We start from the raw sequence: 17,695 nt of genomic DNA on the forward strand, positions 1-17,695 counted from the left end.
TAATTATAAGAACATCTTGTAATACCATGGTTGCAACGAATAAATGAAATATATAAAATATTTCGTACATAAGTTCCGAAAAACTCATTGGTACGAGCCGGGGTTTGAACCCGCGACATCTGGATTGCAAGTCGCACGCTCTTACCGCTAGGCCACCAGCGCTTTTTTTGGCCTTTTGCCTGCCAATTTTTTTAAATTAAAATGTGTAAAGTTGATCCAAAAGAGGGCTTAGTGTGTCCCTCGTATATCTTACACACTATAATATATATAGCAACCGGATGGACGTGTATATGTCTCAAGAATTGCTCCCTATTGGACACGCTTTCTATAATCTTGTTCTAGGGCAAATTGTGACAGCTTTTACCCATACTTTGACGACCAGTTTGGCCTAGTGGGTAGTGACCCTGCCTACGAAGCCGATGGTCCCGGGTTCAAATCCTGGTAAGGGCATTTATTCGTGTGATGAGCATGGATATTTGTTCCTGAGTCATGGGTGTTTTCTATGTATTTAAGTATTTATAAATATTTATATATTATATATATCGTTGTCTAAGTACCCTCAACACAAGCCTTATTGAGCTTACTGTGGGACTTAGTCAATTTGTGTACTAGTGTCCCATAATATTTATTTATTTATTTATTTAAAAAAAATAAAAAAAAAAAAAAAAAAAAATAAATAAAATAAAATAAAAATACTGCGACTAGACTAACCACGTGGGTTTAGGTTTGTATGTATGTATGTATGTATATATGTATGTATGTATGTATGTATGTATGTATGTATGTATGTATGTATAAACTCTTTATTGTACAAAAGACAAAATATAAATATGGCACAGGATAAGCAGTACAAAGGCGAACTTATCCCTTTAAGGGATTTCTTCCAGTTAACCTTTGAGTAGATGAGAATTGATGAAGAATGTTGTTTGTGTTGTATTCTTGACTTAAAACGGGACCTTATTTATTACTAAGACTCCGCCGTCTGTCCGTCTGTCTCTCAGTCAGTCCGTCTGTCACCAGGCTGTATCTCATGAACCGTGATAGTAAGACAGTTGAAATTTTCACTGATGATGTATGTCTGATGCCGCTATAACAACAATTGGCTACTTGACTGTTTTTTGTAAATAATGTCAAACGATCTTGATTTTCCTGAGGATCAAATGTATATATAGGACTCATGGCATTTAAGCAACACAAAGGTCAGAAATGAGAGTTAAAGTCTGACGCTCGCACTCGACCATTGAAACGCCTCTAACAAAATGATAAGGTTATGTGACGTCACATCATATAAGTCTGTCCTAAATGTATGGAAGATCAAGGAAATTTCCATTTTGACCCTGAAATATTGCGTTTATGTGTATAATTGTAATACAATTTATTTTTCAATAAAATGTAAGGAATCGAATGGTACCATTTTCTTTTCTATTTTTTTTTTCTTTTTTATTTTTGAAACTTCGTAGCCTTGTATTTTTTTATAATCTCAATATAATTTTTTAAATTCCACTTTTTTATAATGGATGGCTCATTTTCTATCCATTTAATTAAATTTTGTTATAATATTCAACATGTGTCAAGTACCCAATTACTAAAAAGTACGGAACCCTCGGTGTGCGAGTCCGACTCGCACTTGTCCTGTTTTTTATGGTTTTTTTTCCTGCCTATCCCAAACATAAGTAAATCGATCCCGAAGAGGGCTTGGTGTGTCCCTTACCACCTGACATACTAGCAACCGGACGGACGTGTATATGTGTCGAGAATTGCCCCCTATTAGGCGCTGGACACGCTTTCTATAAGCTGGCTTTTGGCCTTATATAGATACTGGACACAGGTATTTAATATAAAAAGTAATTATATAAAAAAGCTAATTGAAACATGTGAGACTTATGCGCAGCAGCACGGTTTGAAATACAACGCTGCCAAAAGCGAGTTCATGATTTTTAGGGGTAAATTAAAGTGTCCAGCCTACACGCCCAAAATAATGTTGAACGGATATCCTTTGAATCGTGTCACACATTTCAAATACCTAGGGCATATTGTGACCGAGGACCTGAAAGACGATCTTGATATCGAGAGGGAGCGCAGAGCGTTGTCGGTCCGAGGTGGGATGCTGGCACACAGGTTCGCACGCTGTAGTGCCCAAGTGAAGCTGACTTTATTCAAAGCTTACTGTCAAAGTTTTTACACGTGTGGCCTGTGGGCCAGTTTCAGGCTGAAGACTTATAATACCCTGCGTATCCAATATAATAACATTTTCAGAATGCTGTTTGGGCTTCCTCGATTCTGTAGCGCCTCTGGAATGTTTGCCGATGCCGCTGTAGAGGACTTTTATGCTATAGTGAGGAAGAAGACGGCATCTGTGGTGAGGCGGATGAGGGGGAGCGCAAACAGCATCCTGAGAATGATAGCAGAGAGGTGGGATTCGGATATTCTCCGCCGTTATACCGAACTCCATATCATACGACCTAAGAAATAGATATTTGTATGAAACCTGTAATATAAGATAGTTTACTAATGTAGTTTTATAAGTGTCTTGTAACTAACAATCTATGGATCGGAGGAATCTGAAAATAAATAATTTTTATTTTTTTTATTTTATTTTTATTTATTATTTATTTATAAATAACATTGAAAGAGGATTTTAAAGGGTTTAACTAGGTCAAACATAGTTTAGAAAACGTCACTTCTGTGGACAATACAATAAAACCAAGACAATTCTATAACGATTTTAATAGCACAGAGTTTAATTTATACGTCATAATTTGATAGAAGTTTGACGTTTAAAATAAAATCAATAGAGACTGCGGTCCGCTTGGCAACTAATCCCAAGAATTGGCTTAGGCAGTAGTTTTTACGAAAGCGACTGTCATCTGACCTTCCAACCCAGAGGATAAACTAGGCCTTATTAGGATTAGTCCGGTTTCCTCACGATGTTTTCCTTCACCGAAAAGCGCCTGATAAATATCAAATGATATTACGTACAATAATTTCAGAAAATCTCCTTGGTTAGGTACGGTCACGTCTGAAAATATCGATACGGAGAAAGGGGTCATCCATTAATTACATCACACGTTTAGGGGGAGGGAGGGGGTCAAGAAAATGAGACATGTTGTGACAAGGGGGAGGGGGGAGTCACAAACTTTGTGACGTCACTTTAACTTCACCAGTATTTATAAAAAAAAATATATTCGCTGTACAGTTACGAGTAAATAACGAGTTTTTAGAACGATAATCGTTTTATGCGATTAATTTTCTTTCCTAGTCGGTTTTGTGTTATAATTACTAATATTTCTTTTGTCCAAAATAGTTTGACGAAATATTAATAGTAACAAACTCGAGTCGCCAATTTTGTTGAAAAAAAATGCGAAAAATGTGACGTCACACCACACTTGGTCACATTTGGCAAACCCCCCCGGTTTGCCAAATGTGACCAAGTGTGACAAGGAGGGGGGAGGGGTCAAAAAACCTAGAAATTCGTGTGATGTAATTAATGGTAAAAATATGTATACACTACCTTAATATATGGGCAATAAAGTCGTGTATACATATTTTTGGCACTTTTTTCGTATCAATATTTTCAGACGTGACCGTACAAGGCGGGGTTTATGAAACCCTCTAGTTAGGTATAACATTGAAAACTCGTTAACACGGGCTTTTCGGCGTTTACCGTCAGATTTGTGCTACCGATTCTACTGTATAAGATTTCTTTTTATTATGAAGGAGAGAGTTAAAAATAGAACGAGACAAATGCAATTAAGAGCGTTTACATTTTTAATCTGAAGATTAAATACCGGTGTTGTTAGTTACTGTTTAACCAGACGTAGGGATGGACTAAGCGGATAGATTGTTATCGATAAAAGCTATTTTTCCACTGTTTTTAAGCTGAAACTGAAGTCGGTTAAAAATTAATTATGGTAATGAGTAGTTACCCATTACTATTACTACTAGCCCTGTGAGCTGTAACCTCGCGTTAGTCTTAGAAAATTTAAAAGTTTTTTTTTAATTAAAATGTAACAAAAAAATACAATATTGTATGTACGTTAATCTAATTTTTCGCCAAACTGTGAAACAGTTTGTTGGCGCTGTGGTCTAAAATAATCTTGAACTAAATAGGTACACAAAAAATTAAGTAGGTAGCAATATGAGCATAGGAACATACTTATACGTATACATCTTAACTCTTTTTTTGTGAGACAGCATTACACACAATTGATCATGCGTAAATCTCCAGATCCAGATCCAGATCCAGATCTAGAGCAGAGCCCAACTGGGGAAGTACCTCCACCTTACAGAAAATCGCAGCCAAATAACACTAGACCCTACTCATAGTGTTGTGTTCCTGCCGGTGAGTAAGGTTGCCAGAGCTCAACGAGGGTGGGAGGGGGTTAGGGTCGGCAACGCGCATGTAACTCCTCTGGAGTTGCAGGCGTACATAGGCTACGGATACTGCTTACCATCAGGCAGGCCGTATGCTTGTTTGCCACCGACGTAGTATAAAAAAAAAAAAAAAATCTTATCTCGTGAAAAATACTTATTTCGTTGATTCGTTATCACAGTGAACTCACAATGGTCTTACGCGTATTATCCGCTATTGGCGCTTAAGTCCTATTCCTATATAGCAATTTCCGCATTTCCGCAAAATACAAAAACTGGATAGACGAAATAGTACATTACGATACAAGTGCGAAAAATAGTAAATTCGAAAAGAGTGGCGATAAATTAAAACACGACCGAAGGGAGTGTTTTAAATCGACACGAGTTGCGAATTACCTATTCGCACATGTATCGTACAACGTTTTACAGTACATATGGCCCTTTAAATGTTCGACACAGTAACGTAATATGCTACTTCTCGCACTAGTGCTATAAAGTAGCCCCATATGTACTGTAAAAATTTAATCGTATTAAACCAGATGGCACCAAAATTTCACGAGAATCAGATTAAGCGATGATTGAATTTTCGAAAGAATTCATTTCTATTAAAAGCATAGAATTATCGTTGGCTATATTATTACACTTAATTAGAATAGTAAATATTAATTTTGTTACTGTTTAAATAACTATTGTCTTCTTTGTTGTCACATTGTAAATAAATCTAATTATCATGTTATGTAGGTAATAACTTATTTTTTAACGCATGTTTTCCTCATTACAGGTAAATGTCTACACTCTGCGCTGCAACTTTTAAACACAAAGCAAGTTATCGTCGATATCGATATCGACGTCTTCTAAACACAATAGGAGTCATCGATAGCTATCAACAACAACCCCATCTCTACAAGGACTTACCAGTTCTACTTTTTAGGGTGCCGTAGCCAAATGGTAAAAAACGGAACCCTTATGGATTCGTCATGTCTGTCTGTCTGTCCGTCCGTATGTCACAGCTACTTTTTTCCGAAACTATAAGAATTATACTGTTGAAAGTTGGTAAGTAGATGTATTCTGTGAACTGCATTAAGATTTTCATACAAAAATTGAAAAAATTTGGGGGTTCCCCATTTCTAAAACTGACTGAACATTTTTTTTTTCATTAAACGCATACGTGAAGGTTATCTATGGATAGATCTTCAAAATTAATATTGAGGTATATAATATCATTTTTTTCTAAACTGAATAGTTTGCGCGAGAGTACCCAGTAACTTCTAAAATAAGAGAATGATAAAACTAAAAAAAATATATGATGTACATTACCATACAAACTTCCACCGAAAATTGGTTTGAACGAGATCTACTAAGTAGTTTTTTTAATACGTCATAAATTGTACGGATAGCAGTGGAGGAGGCCTTTACTCACCCTAGGGATTCTAGAACAAAATATTAATTAGATATAAGTTTTAATTTCATACATGTAACCATATCAAAAAATAAAAGGCATTTTTATTTTTAATTTTATTTACTTATAAATTGTACGGAACCCTTCATGGGCGAGTCCAACTCGCACTTGGCAGCTTTTTGTAACCTGCTTCTATGATAATGTACATCCCGTACCATGACACACTTAAAATATGTGTCCGACTTACTTTACACACTTTTACTTACACACTATTTTATTCCCAATTACTACGGCGTACGGGTTAGATTTGTGTGAAGATTTACATGGATTTGTGTTCTTTTGGTTTGTGAGTACAGAAATAGGCTGTAAGAGCGTATAAAACTGTCTGGAAGCATAAACTAGACGTGTCGTTCTGAAAGTTAATTAAATTGTTTATAGGTACTAGTTTTATATGTCTTTGAAAGATGCAATTTTCTAATTGTTTGTGTGAAAGGGATAGTTATTCGTTTTACAAGGGGCAAAGTTATTGTTTAATCGCTCGAGATAATATTGATACTCGAGCAAGAGAAAGATTCTAAAATTGAACCACGAGCGTAGAGAAAGGTTGAAAAGTGGAATCTTGAACGTTTCGAAGGTTTCAAGGCACGAGGGTTAAATATTTTTTGCCAACGAGTGAAACGCAAAATTTTATGCGAGTTAAATACTTACTGTAAAATATCAAACAAAATCAAACCAACTCAAATCCAAATGAACATTATTAAATATTTATCATTCATATTCATCATTTAAAAATCAATTCTAGGTCTTCGCACACTATACCAATTCCACACCAACTCAACTCACTTTTGGTTCACCTTAGTGGACGACGAGTGGACGACGCGTAGACCACCCGACAGTTACCTAAATTTTAAACATTGTACTATAGGACATACAAGATAAGGCTTTAATTTCAATATTTAATTTTGAGTCGAATGGCTGTTGAGTTGTAACAATGTGCTAAGACCTTCTACCAGCCAACATAACTAAACAACTCAAAAAATGTATTCGATTACTCTGCCACACATGCCTGTATCTCCTAAACCGTGCGTCGTAGCGCAAAAATAATCAAATTTTCGTTCCCCTTTAGAACCACCGAAATAATAATAAACAAACACAAAAAAGGAAAAAAAGAAACAAAAAAGCATAGATAGATAGAATTTTTATTGATATTAATCATACACTGTCAGTTACATTATAATAATTAATAACAAAATGATGATAAAAATTAGATAAACATGTCAATAAATCATTTAAATACACTTAACTATAAATTAATAATGTCAACAAATTATATAAAGAAATTAAAAACAATAACAAAAGATATTAATTCAAATTACAATCACAGAAACGACTTATAATTAAAAAATTAAATAAAAATAATAATAGTTACAATTCCATTAATGCAGATGTTCGATATGAGCATATTTTGAATAGAAATAGCATAATGGCAGAATTTTGCTTATAGGTTTTTTATGGTTAAATGCTAAGACGTGTCATAATTTGACGTTTAAAAAAAAAAGCGGCCAAGTGCGAGTCGGACTCGCGCATGAAGGGTTCCGTACCATTTAAGACGTATTAAAAAAAAATCTACTTACTAGATTTTGTTCAACATTTTACCACTTTGGAAGTGTCTCTCACGCAAACTATTCAGTTTAGAAAAAAATGATATTAGGAACCTAAATATCATTTTTGAAGACCTATCCATACCCCACACGTATGGGTTTGATGAAAAATTTTTTTTTTAAATTATATGACGTTTTAAAAAAAAACTACTCACTAGATCTCGTTCAAACCAATTTTCGTTGGAAGTTTGCATGGTAATGTATATCATATATTTTTTTTAGATTTTTCATTCTGTTATTTTAGAAGTTACGGGGGGGGGGGGGGGGGACACACATTTTTTAACTTTGGAAGTGTCTCTCGCGCAAACTATTCAGTTTAGAAAAAAATGATATTAGAAACCTAAATATCATTTTTGAAGACCTATCCATAGATACCCCACACGTATGGGTTTGATGAAAAAAATTTTTTTTTTTAATTTTATGACGTATTAAAAAAAAAAACTACCTACTAGATCTCGTTCAAACCAATTTTCGGTGGTAGTTTGTATGACAATGTATATCATATATTTTTTTTTTGTTTTTTCATTCTGTTATTTTAGAAGTTACGGGGGGGGGGGGGGGGGCACACATTTTACCACTTTGGAAGTGTCTCTCGCGCAAACTATTCACTTTAGAAAAAAATGATATTAGAAACCTCAATATCATTTTTGAAGACCTATCCATAGATACCCCACACGTATGGGTTTGACGAAAAAAGATTTTTTGAGTTTCAGTTCTAAGTATGGTGAACCCCCAAAATTTATTGTTTTTTTTTTCTATTTTTGTGTGAACATCTTAATGCGGTTCATAGAATACATCCACTTACTAAGTTTGAACAGTATAGCTCTTATAGTTTCGGAAAAAAGTGGCTGTGACAGAATCGGACAGACAGACGGACATGACGAATCTATAAGGGTTCCGTTTTTTGCCATTTGGCTACGGAACCCTAACAAAGGTAGGTTGCCTTACAGCCCTAGGTGTGTAAGGCTGTATTAAATTCCTTTACATATCATCTTCACTCATCGCACCAGATACGTAGTATTTCCGGACCTAATTTTAAGTAATTCATATCAACATTTCCTTTGCAAGTTTGAGAAAAAATATAAAAGAAGAAAAACAGACGACATAGAAATAGCATGAGCAATAGGTATGACCAACAAAATCATTGATCAAGGGCAAAAAATAACCAGTTAGCTATTTTGATGCAGAAAAACTTATATTTCTAGTATACGTAATGCTGACTTCATCGGCGGAGAGAGAATAAATTACTCTATGTTAATAACAAAACCTGTTAGTATTTAAAAAAAAATAAAAGTAACTAAAGTCAACATAGAGAAGACTAATATATTTTTTATTTAGTCAGAAAATAGTACATTACGATACAAGTGCGAAAAATAGGAAATTCGAAACGAGTGGCGATAAATTAAAACACGACCGAAGGGAGTGTTTTAAATCGACACGAGTTGCGAATTACCTATTCGCACATGTATCGTACAACATTTTACAGTACATATGGCCCTTTAAATGTTCGACACAGTAACGTAATATGCTACTTCTCGCACTAGTGCTATAAAGTAGCCCCATATGTACTGTAATAGTACATTGTGCAACGAGGGGGGTACTTAAGTGAAATTTTGGATACGAGGGTGATAGTGACAAAGACCCGAGTTTGCAATATTCGTACCCCCGGAGTTACACACAATGTTTTTCATCACACTTGCGAAGAAAAAACTAATTTATAAACGAAATAATTCTTAAATACGGTGACATACCAAACATTCGTCGGCCATTTTGTAATTTCTTGACAGGTTAGCATCGAGGGCACAGACCTATTCGGCATTCAGCCACGATTAATAATTATGTAAAAATATTTTAAACGGCTGTTAAATTAATCGAATTATTTAATTTTAAAATAAACAAAAATGTTAAATTATAAACGTCAGTATTTTAAAAGTAAAACTCATTTATGCTACTTGGTTGTATGAAAAAGTGACATACTTAATTTAAAAACTAGGGAGTTATAGTTTTTTTTTTTCACAATCCATACCTCCCGCAGGAACAAAATAGGCCTTTGTCGTTTAGTACACCTGCATGAAATAAGAATTTTTTCGAGCGTGTGATGAAAAATTAATTTTAGACCAGCAACCTATTTTCGAACATTTTAAAATACACGTTCTAAATTCAAATGGACGTAACGGATGGGTAAGCTCTAAGGTAAATGGTTGAAAGCTGCACCAGAACCGCCGCGCCTTGGCGAGCGATGGAAAAATCATAACATATCTTCAGCAGTGTACACGTGTGGCTGATAGATACTTAAATAAATAAAAACCGGCCAAGAGCATCTCGGGCCATGCTCAAAGTAGTGTTCGGTAGTTACTCTTCCGTCACAATAATCTACACTGGAGCTTAAAGTATGGTAGATTGTTAACCAAGGGATGAACTGTGGGTGTACGTCTTTTTACTATGAAGGGGAAACTTTTTGCGATAACTCAAAAACAGCTAAACTGATCATATCCGCTATAGTTTTTATTTAATGTCGTTCTTAAGCTCTACTTCCAAGATTTTTTTCATATTTTTTGGACCTATGATTCAAAAGTTAGAGGGGGGGACACATTTCTTTTTTTCTTTCGGAGCAATTATCTCCGAATACATTCACTTTATCAAGAAATGTTTGTTGAAGACCCCTATTAGTTTTGAAAGACCTTTAACGATATCCCACACTGTAGGGTTAAAGCAAAAAACTTCACTCCCACTTTACGTGTAGGGGAGGTACCCTAAAAAAAATTAAACTTTTAGATTTTATTGTACGACTTTGTCGGCTTTGTTGATTTATATATCCATGCCAAATTGCAGCTTTCTAGCACTAACGACTACGGAGCAAAGCCTCGGACAGACAGACAGACAGACGGACATGGCGAAACTATAAGGGTTCCTAGTTGACTACGGAACCCTAAAAATGTTCGATCCGGCTAGAAAATAAAAGGAGTCATTCTGTTCACAAATACACAGCCTCCGACCAGCCCACCGTGGGTAAAAAAAAATCTCACATCTCGAACACCGACGCACTGCATCCGTTCGACCGTTTTTATTCCAATTTCAAATCGCAACAGTACTATGACGTCACCGATTGGCTGTCACGTCACGTACGACGCCGGACGCTGTAACGGACCACGTTGTTCAATTTTAAAACGATCTAATTCCTTAAAATATGTATGGTAGTTAAGACCTTTTGATCTGAGAGTCCTGTGGTATAGTTGCAAACGCTGACAAGAGCGATCGAAGGATCAGAGGGCCTACCGCGAACCATGTTCGACGTGTTGCCTCCCTGTCACGCTTACGTACGAATTTACAAGTGCGACAGAGAGGCAACACGTCGAACGTGGTTCGCGGTAGGCCCTCAGAATAGATGGTCTAGTTATAAGTATGCGTATATGCGAAGTTCATTTTTTAAAAGGATAAATCTTTTGGTGATTAGATCCCTAAGTAATGTAATGGGTTGGGTTGGTTAAGATCTAAAATCATATTTTTACACATCCTGATTTTTCAGAGTCAAAAAGTACCAGTCCTAGTGATTGATTAAATATTTACTCAAAATAAATACTATCGATATCGACAGCAAGCAATGAAGGCTACCGCATTAAATTTCGCCGCTAGGAGCGCTAGTGCAGACGGAGGTTTTTAAGTTTTTTTAAAATGTCAAGTGTATAAGTGTAAGTGTGTAAATATTTATATATTATATCGTTGTCTAAGTACCCTCAACACAAGCCTTATTGAGCTTACTGTGGGACTTAGTCAATTTGTGTTAATGTCCTATAATATTTATTTATTTAAGTGTATAGAATTTTTTGCAAGCGTTTATTATCGCGTATTTTCACTACTTATTTATAACTGTGGTAAACATTTTTCCATATTTTATTAATTTGTATGTATGTATGTATATGTATATACTTTATTGTACATAGAAATAAAAATACGAAAAACACAGTTACAGAGTAAATTAAATACAACAAAGGCGAACTTATCCCTGTATGGAATCTCTTCCAGTTAACCTTTGAGGAAATGAGTAAATCAAAAGTAACGATTAATGAATGACAAACAAAACAAAAGTGTACAATCACTAAAATTAATGAAATGCAAGTTAATTATGGTAATCATTAGATATAGTTCAATAAATGTAAAAAAGTGCCAACTAAAATATATGCAAAATTAATCAGGTTGAAAAAACGGCAGATTTAGACGATAAAATACCTTTGTTTATAATATTAGAACGTACAGATTTTTTAAAATAAGCTTAGCAAAATTTTGAGATATGTTTTAGGACCTCTATCTACAGTGGCGCCACCTGGTGAGCATAAAAACGGTAGCCCCCATTTGTAAACCATAAAAACAACTGTGAATCAACCTTAAAGTAAACAATATTAATTAAGTGTTCATTCCTTCATTATCTATCAGCAACTCTTTGATTTATCCTTATTGCAACTATAAAAATCTGGCATCTGACATTGACTCTAGCAATTCTAGCAGTTAATTGTAATTTTTAAAAGCTAATACTCATAAAATTGCATAACGGTACTGTCTTACGTAATAAATTTGTCGTAACATCTCTTAAACGTCAAATCAAATTGCACATGTCCTACCGGGGTATACCCCGCATGATATACATATATGTAGATTTCTATCACGTTAGTTTCTTATGCGTAGTGTTAACGGACCTAACTTTATATGATTCCAAGTATTCAAACGGTCCAAAACGAGCCCTTTACTGAATTCCACCTATAACGCAAGGAATTCCCTTTGTCTACCACAAATGCGTAAATAACGGCGTTTGTCTGCGCATCTAAAGGTATATCTTATGATAACATTCCTGGTTTCAGCCAGAGGTCAGACATACTGGGTAGTTTTTATTTATTTATTTAAACATTATTGCACAGTAAAAACTGTAGAAAAGGCGAACTTAATGCCAGAAGGCATTCTCTAAGAGAGAACAAGCAGTAATAGGTGCAAGAAATATTTACAAAGAACGAAGAATTGAATATTAGATTATAAATGTTTATGATAAACAACATACTACTTCAAATATACATATTACTATAACACACTTACTTAAACATACGTATATAAATATATACATATAAAATATATAAGCCTACTTTCAGATTATTATGTAATTTTTCTAAAAGATGTCTGTTTCTAAAATAGGGATTAATTATTAATTAATATCTTAATTTCGTTTTGTTTGAAGGGACTATAAGGATCATACTGTGTACATAAGCACATAAGAAATGTGGGATCAACCTTTGAAAAGAAAAAAGATATCAGCAAGCATCGGATTCTAGGGGCCAAATTTACTGACCTTCTGAGACCTAGACGCAGTTGTTTTGTTGTTGAAATATGTAAAAAAAATGTACTAGAGGTTAATAATGGCTGATAGGAATTTCCTATATCGATATACTCAACTATCGATGTTTCTCTTATAATATGTGATTGTCATCACTAGTACACTAAATTTAGTACCAATAATTGCATATTTGGCGGACAACGCGAGAAAGATGAAGATGATGAATTTCATATTTACTATTTGTCATCTGTCAACTACCAAAACTTATGCGTACCATAGCCGCTAGGCGGCCATAGTCGCGCACATAGTCCAATGAATTCCCTTTGTCTCAGCCACAAACGCGTAAATATAGCGGTACAGGCACATCTCTTATCGGCGGCATACCAAAACTGGATTCAACACTTTAGGCTACGATCCAGACATTGCTAGTATTTCAACCTAGCAACAGTATCTTAGTGTGGCGTCTTAGTGTAAGGCCTGAGTAGACGCTCGAACCGGAGCGTTCGGCGGAGCGTGCAGCGTGGCGTCGGGCTCACAAGTGATGTGAGCAGCGTGCACTGAGCCCGCTCCTATACGTGAGCATTTGTTTAATATGCACTCCGCACGCCCTGCCCCGCTGCACGCCTAACTCGAGCGTCCACTCAAGCCTTATGCTTAGTCTTAGGTACGGTTCGGCTTCAGGATACCAGCATTAGGTACTGCAATAATATTGCAACGTGACATTACCGCAATGTATTATTGCTGTCGCAAATGATGATTGTGATGATGTAGTGAGAGTAAAAGTGACTTTATTTAAGGCATACTTACAGTCATTCTAGTCAGGTCAGTTACACGCAGAAGACCCTCAACATATTGCAAGTGCAATATAATACGTTCAGGGTGCTGATGGGTCTACCTCGTTACTTCAGTGCGTCCGGCCGGGATTTCACGCCATTTTGCGCAGCAGATCGGCCTCGCTAATGACTCGTGTACGGGGTAGCACCATTAGCATCCTGAGAACGCATGCTGAACAGGCGGACTGCCTGATAACGCGGCATTGGGACGAGGCACACGCACCAATGCTTACCTTTCTATATATTGTTGTAACTGAAATAATTTATTTCGTATATATAGTCTGTCAAGCAAAGTATGTCAGTAGCAATGTACAAAAAAGTGAAGTAGGGCAACACTCAAAAAGCAGTATTGCGCTAAGAAAAGCAGTAATGTACATCGAACCAAAAACATGTAAGTAACTATCATAACCTCAAATTTTACAAATATTTACGATCAACGACCCTGATTGTATATCGAACCTTGACTTTGCTTCAGTTCATGCACAAGCTTATTTAATATTTTGGTATTTAATGGTGACAGCAGAAATTTCTCTTGAAATAGCAACGATTCAGAACATAAACAAAAATGATGGCTGTCATTCACTTTCCACATTCCACAGATAAAACACATATGACACGCGATTTTGGAATTATTCGAAAACAGTGTTGGTAACCCGCGATTTTTCAAATTTGCCGCCTTTTGCTACTGACGGATTTGCTTGACCGAGTATAGTTTACACTCTTTTCTCATCACTTCTCACTACTCACTCTTTTTCTTTTCCCTATTCGGACAGCTGCCTTAAGATCAATTTAGCCCATCAGCTGCGTTGTACTACTCTAACTTCCAACGATCCTAAGTTTGCCTAATGAACTTAGCAAAACTTCGAGAATAATAACAAGTTTCGGACTCAAACTAGTTAAGACTATAAGTTTTCTTGCAGTACAGTCGGCATCAAAAGTAACGTATTATACAGTAGGGAATATTACGCGAAACTCTGCGTAGGGGGCGCCACTACCACAATCCATCACAATCTGAGGGTGTACTGCGAAACAAGAAATCTAAAGCGGTTATCATGCGGTAAGGGGTTAAATAGATAAAAATATAGGTAACATACACCGCCTACAACTTATCTGCTTTGCATAAAGGTTGACTGGTAGAGAATGCCTTACGGCATTAAATTCGCCTATTGTACAGTGTGTTTTCTTATGTGAAATAAAGATTAAATAAAATAAATAACATATAGACTACTTAGCTTACATATTATAGGAGCTTCGTCTGCCAACAAACCACTCTGTGGTTTGGCAGAAGTATATTGTAAATATTTATAAGGCATGAAACGTGAATAAACGTATATTTTTATTTTTTTAAATTTCTTTATCTCTCTCTATCACTCTTGCCTATTCGAGCGATGAAGAGGCAAATAACTAAATTACGATTTTCGTGTTTCCCTTTAGACACTTTGTAAACAAACCGCCTTGATGCATCAATAGGGACCGTGCGCGTTGGAGGGTCAGCCATCTTGTGTCCTGAATCGGAACCATAAACATGCACATTTACATGTCACGTGTTTTCTTGTGCATAGTAGGTTCTGCCATCTTGTGGGCTACATCGGAACAAAAAACATCACATTTTCGCCTCGCGACAAAAATCTGACGGCTCCTGTGCTGCCTCCTACAGTTCATGCACGCTCCCTATACTTTATTATCTGTGATAACTTGTCAAAAAACTGTTTAAGGCACAGTGTGTATAAGTTACTCTACCTATGGTTTACAAAAGGTGCTAGTGCTGCACTCTGGCGGCAGTAGTACTCCCTATTCTTAGGTCTGTTTCACAATGTCCAAGTAAAGTATTGGACAGGTAATTAGCAAAGAACTGCTAGATAAAATTTCCTGCAAATCTTAGTACTTTAAGCCTATTTGAAGATTGTGAAACGCCAACGCTGAGTTTATTCGTCAGATATGAGGCAAGTAACTTATCCAGAACTTTACATGAACATTGTGAAAGGCCCTAAGCTTAAAAAACAGAAATATTATATATGTTACAGAACTAATAACTGTTGTAAATACTTTTGAATGAAAACTGTCGAGATGTCTTTTTTGGAAAGTAATCTTGCATTTTACATTTAAAGCCGATGACATCAAAGCAATTAAAGGCATTTTCCTAACTAGGTAATTTCCTTATTGGCCAGATTCAGAAGGCGATGCGGTGAACATTCGTCGCTTGCGCAGCACGTGGGTTAAGGCACAGACTATACAGTACACCACGGCAGGGTATTACCAAATTAAAATGGAGCTGGGCGCCACATGTTGCCAGGCAGAGTGATGGCAGGTGGGCCAAAATGGTAACGGAATGGTGGTTTTAGACGAAAGGAGTGCCTGGCGTTCGTTGGCTCGTTGGGTGGAGATTCGGAAGCTTGCGGGTCACTTCTGGATGAGATTGGCTCAGGGCCGGGACAAGTGGCGTACTAGAAGAGATGCCTGCTCAGCAGGGGGCGATAAAAGGCTGATAAGATGATGATGATGATACATTAATTTGGAGCTGAATTTTTTTATGGTTTTGACCTTGTTTTGATACAACTTTGAAGATCACTCAATGCTGATTGCTAAAGAAATAAAGTGAAAGTCACACACCAAGATTATCGCCAAAACCATCGTAAACTAAACTAAACGTAAAAAAAATGTTTAATTAGAATCGACCTTTTGGATCCGTTTCTTTTATATAAAACTAGCTAGTTTTAGTTTTAGTAGTTAGTAGCTAGTAGTTAGAAGCTTCTAACAGCGACTTGGTTTGCCTTAATTAGAGAACCTGCGTATTACCTTAACACGATTTCTAAAAACTATCCTATACGACTATTGTCCTTGTTTCAATTTTGATAACAAAACTTCTGTGAGACAAACGTATCGAGCAATAAACATATCGAAGCAATCTTAATAATAATTGAGCCTATATACGTCCCACAGCTGGGCACAGGCCTCCTCTCATGCGCGAGAGGGCTCGGGCTATAGTCCCCACGCTAGCCCAATGCGGATTGGAGACTTCACATACACCTTTGAATTTCCTCGCAGATGTATGCAGGTTTCCTCACGATGTTTTCCTTCACCGAAAAGCTAGTGGTATATATCAAATGATATTTCGTACATAAGTTCCGAAAAAACTCATTGGTACGCGCCAGGATTTGAACCCGCGACCTCCGGATTGAAAGTCGGACGTCATATCCACTCGGCCACCACCGCTTTCAATCAATAATAAGCAATCTTACTTTACTAAAATACGTGAGTGACCCGTTTCAACATATCTAATATTTCCATGACTCAAACAAACACTGGACCAGAAAGTAATCAGAAGTCAATAGTATAGCTATCCATGCCGTGATCGGCAACGGCGACCCTAACCGCCAGACGTGCTGCCGAACCTGTCCTCCCGCCTCTGTCGAGTCCAAGGAGTGACCACTCTTGTCTGACCGCCTACGTGCAGAGTGCCAACTAAGGCCCGGATACATCGGAGTCCGGAACCCCACCGCTGACACTCCATCGCCGGAGGAAGTCAATAGACAGAGTAACTATAGGCAGAATACCCGCCTGGGGACCGAAGTCCACTGCGAATTGTATAGAAGTTATATTTATAGGAACTGACATTCGGGACTCCGCTAGCGCGATGTAGAACGTGCTAACGCCATCTGTTACAATCTTGTGGCACGACGTTGCCAGAGAAAGAAGACGCCACTTCTGTTTTTGAATACCTTCATGGCTCATGTGCACGATGGTCCAGCGTTGGAGCAGCGACATGGCCATGCGATGGTTGAGAGCACGCACTATGGAATGGGCCATGTGCGGACGAAAAACCGACACCGAGGCCATTCCGCCATAAGCCATCCGACACCACTACCCTCTCTACACGCTGGAGTCTTGGTGAGCCAGTATAGTGGCCCATTGTGTAGAGGAGCCTTCAAAAGAATTCAAACCAAAAATGGACTATTGTGTGCAGATTGTGAATCACAAAAAAGCTTTTCTTTTCCGAGGTGTTATAAAAAGTTAATTAATACGCAAGGCGTATTAAGTACTTGCATAGCGCATTCACGACATTACTACTGAGAATGCATTATAATGCAACATTATACAATCAAATGCAAATGCA

The 17,695-nt window shown here is 36.8% G+C and overlaps 1 protein-coding gene and 1 long non-coding RNA gene across 3 annotated transcripts in view; one reads left to right on the plus strand and one right to left on the minus strand.

Moving 5' to 3' along the window:
* Positions 1-4,882, minus strand: part of LOC133532041 (uncharacterized) — a 331,954-nt gene extending 327,072 nt beyond the window's left edge. Inside the window, exon 1 of the long non-coding RNA XR_009801632.1 lies at positions 4,768-4,882. This is a non-coding gene — a long non-coding RNA (uncharacterized LOC133532041). The remainder of the gene's footprint in view (positions 1-4,767) is intronic.
* The window catches only part of LOC133532011 (uncharacterized), a 105,838-nt gene that overhangs the window by 49,343 nt on the left and 38,800 nt on the right, over positions 1-17,695 (plus strand). The gene's annotated exons all lie outside the window — the stretch shown is intronic.

This window comes from Cydia pomonella, chromosome 26, assembly GCF_033807575.1.
Source record: "Cydia pomonella isolate Wapato2018A chromosome 26, ilCydPomo1, whole genome shotgun sequence".
Lineage (NCBI taxonomy): Eukaryota > Metazoa > Arthropoda > Insecta > Lepidoptera > Tortricidae > Cydia > Cydia pomonella.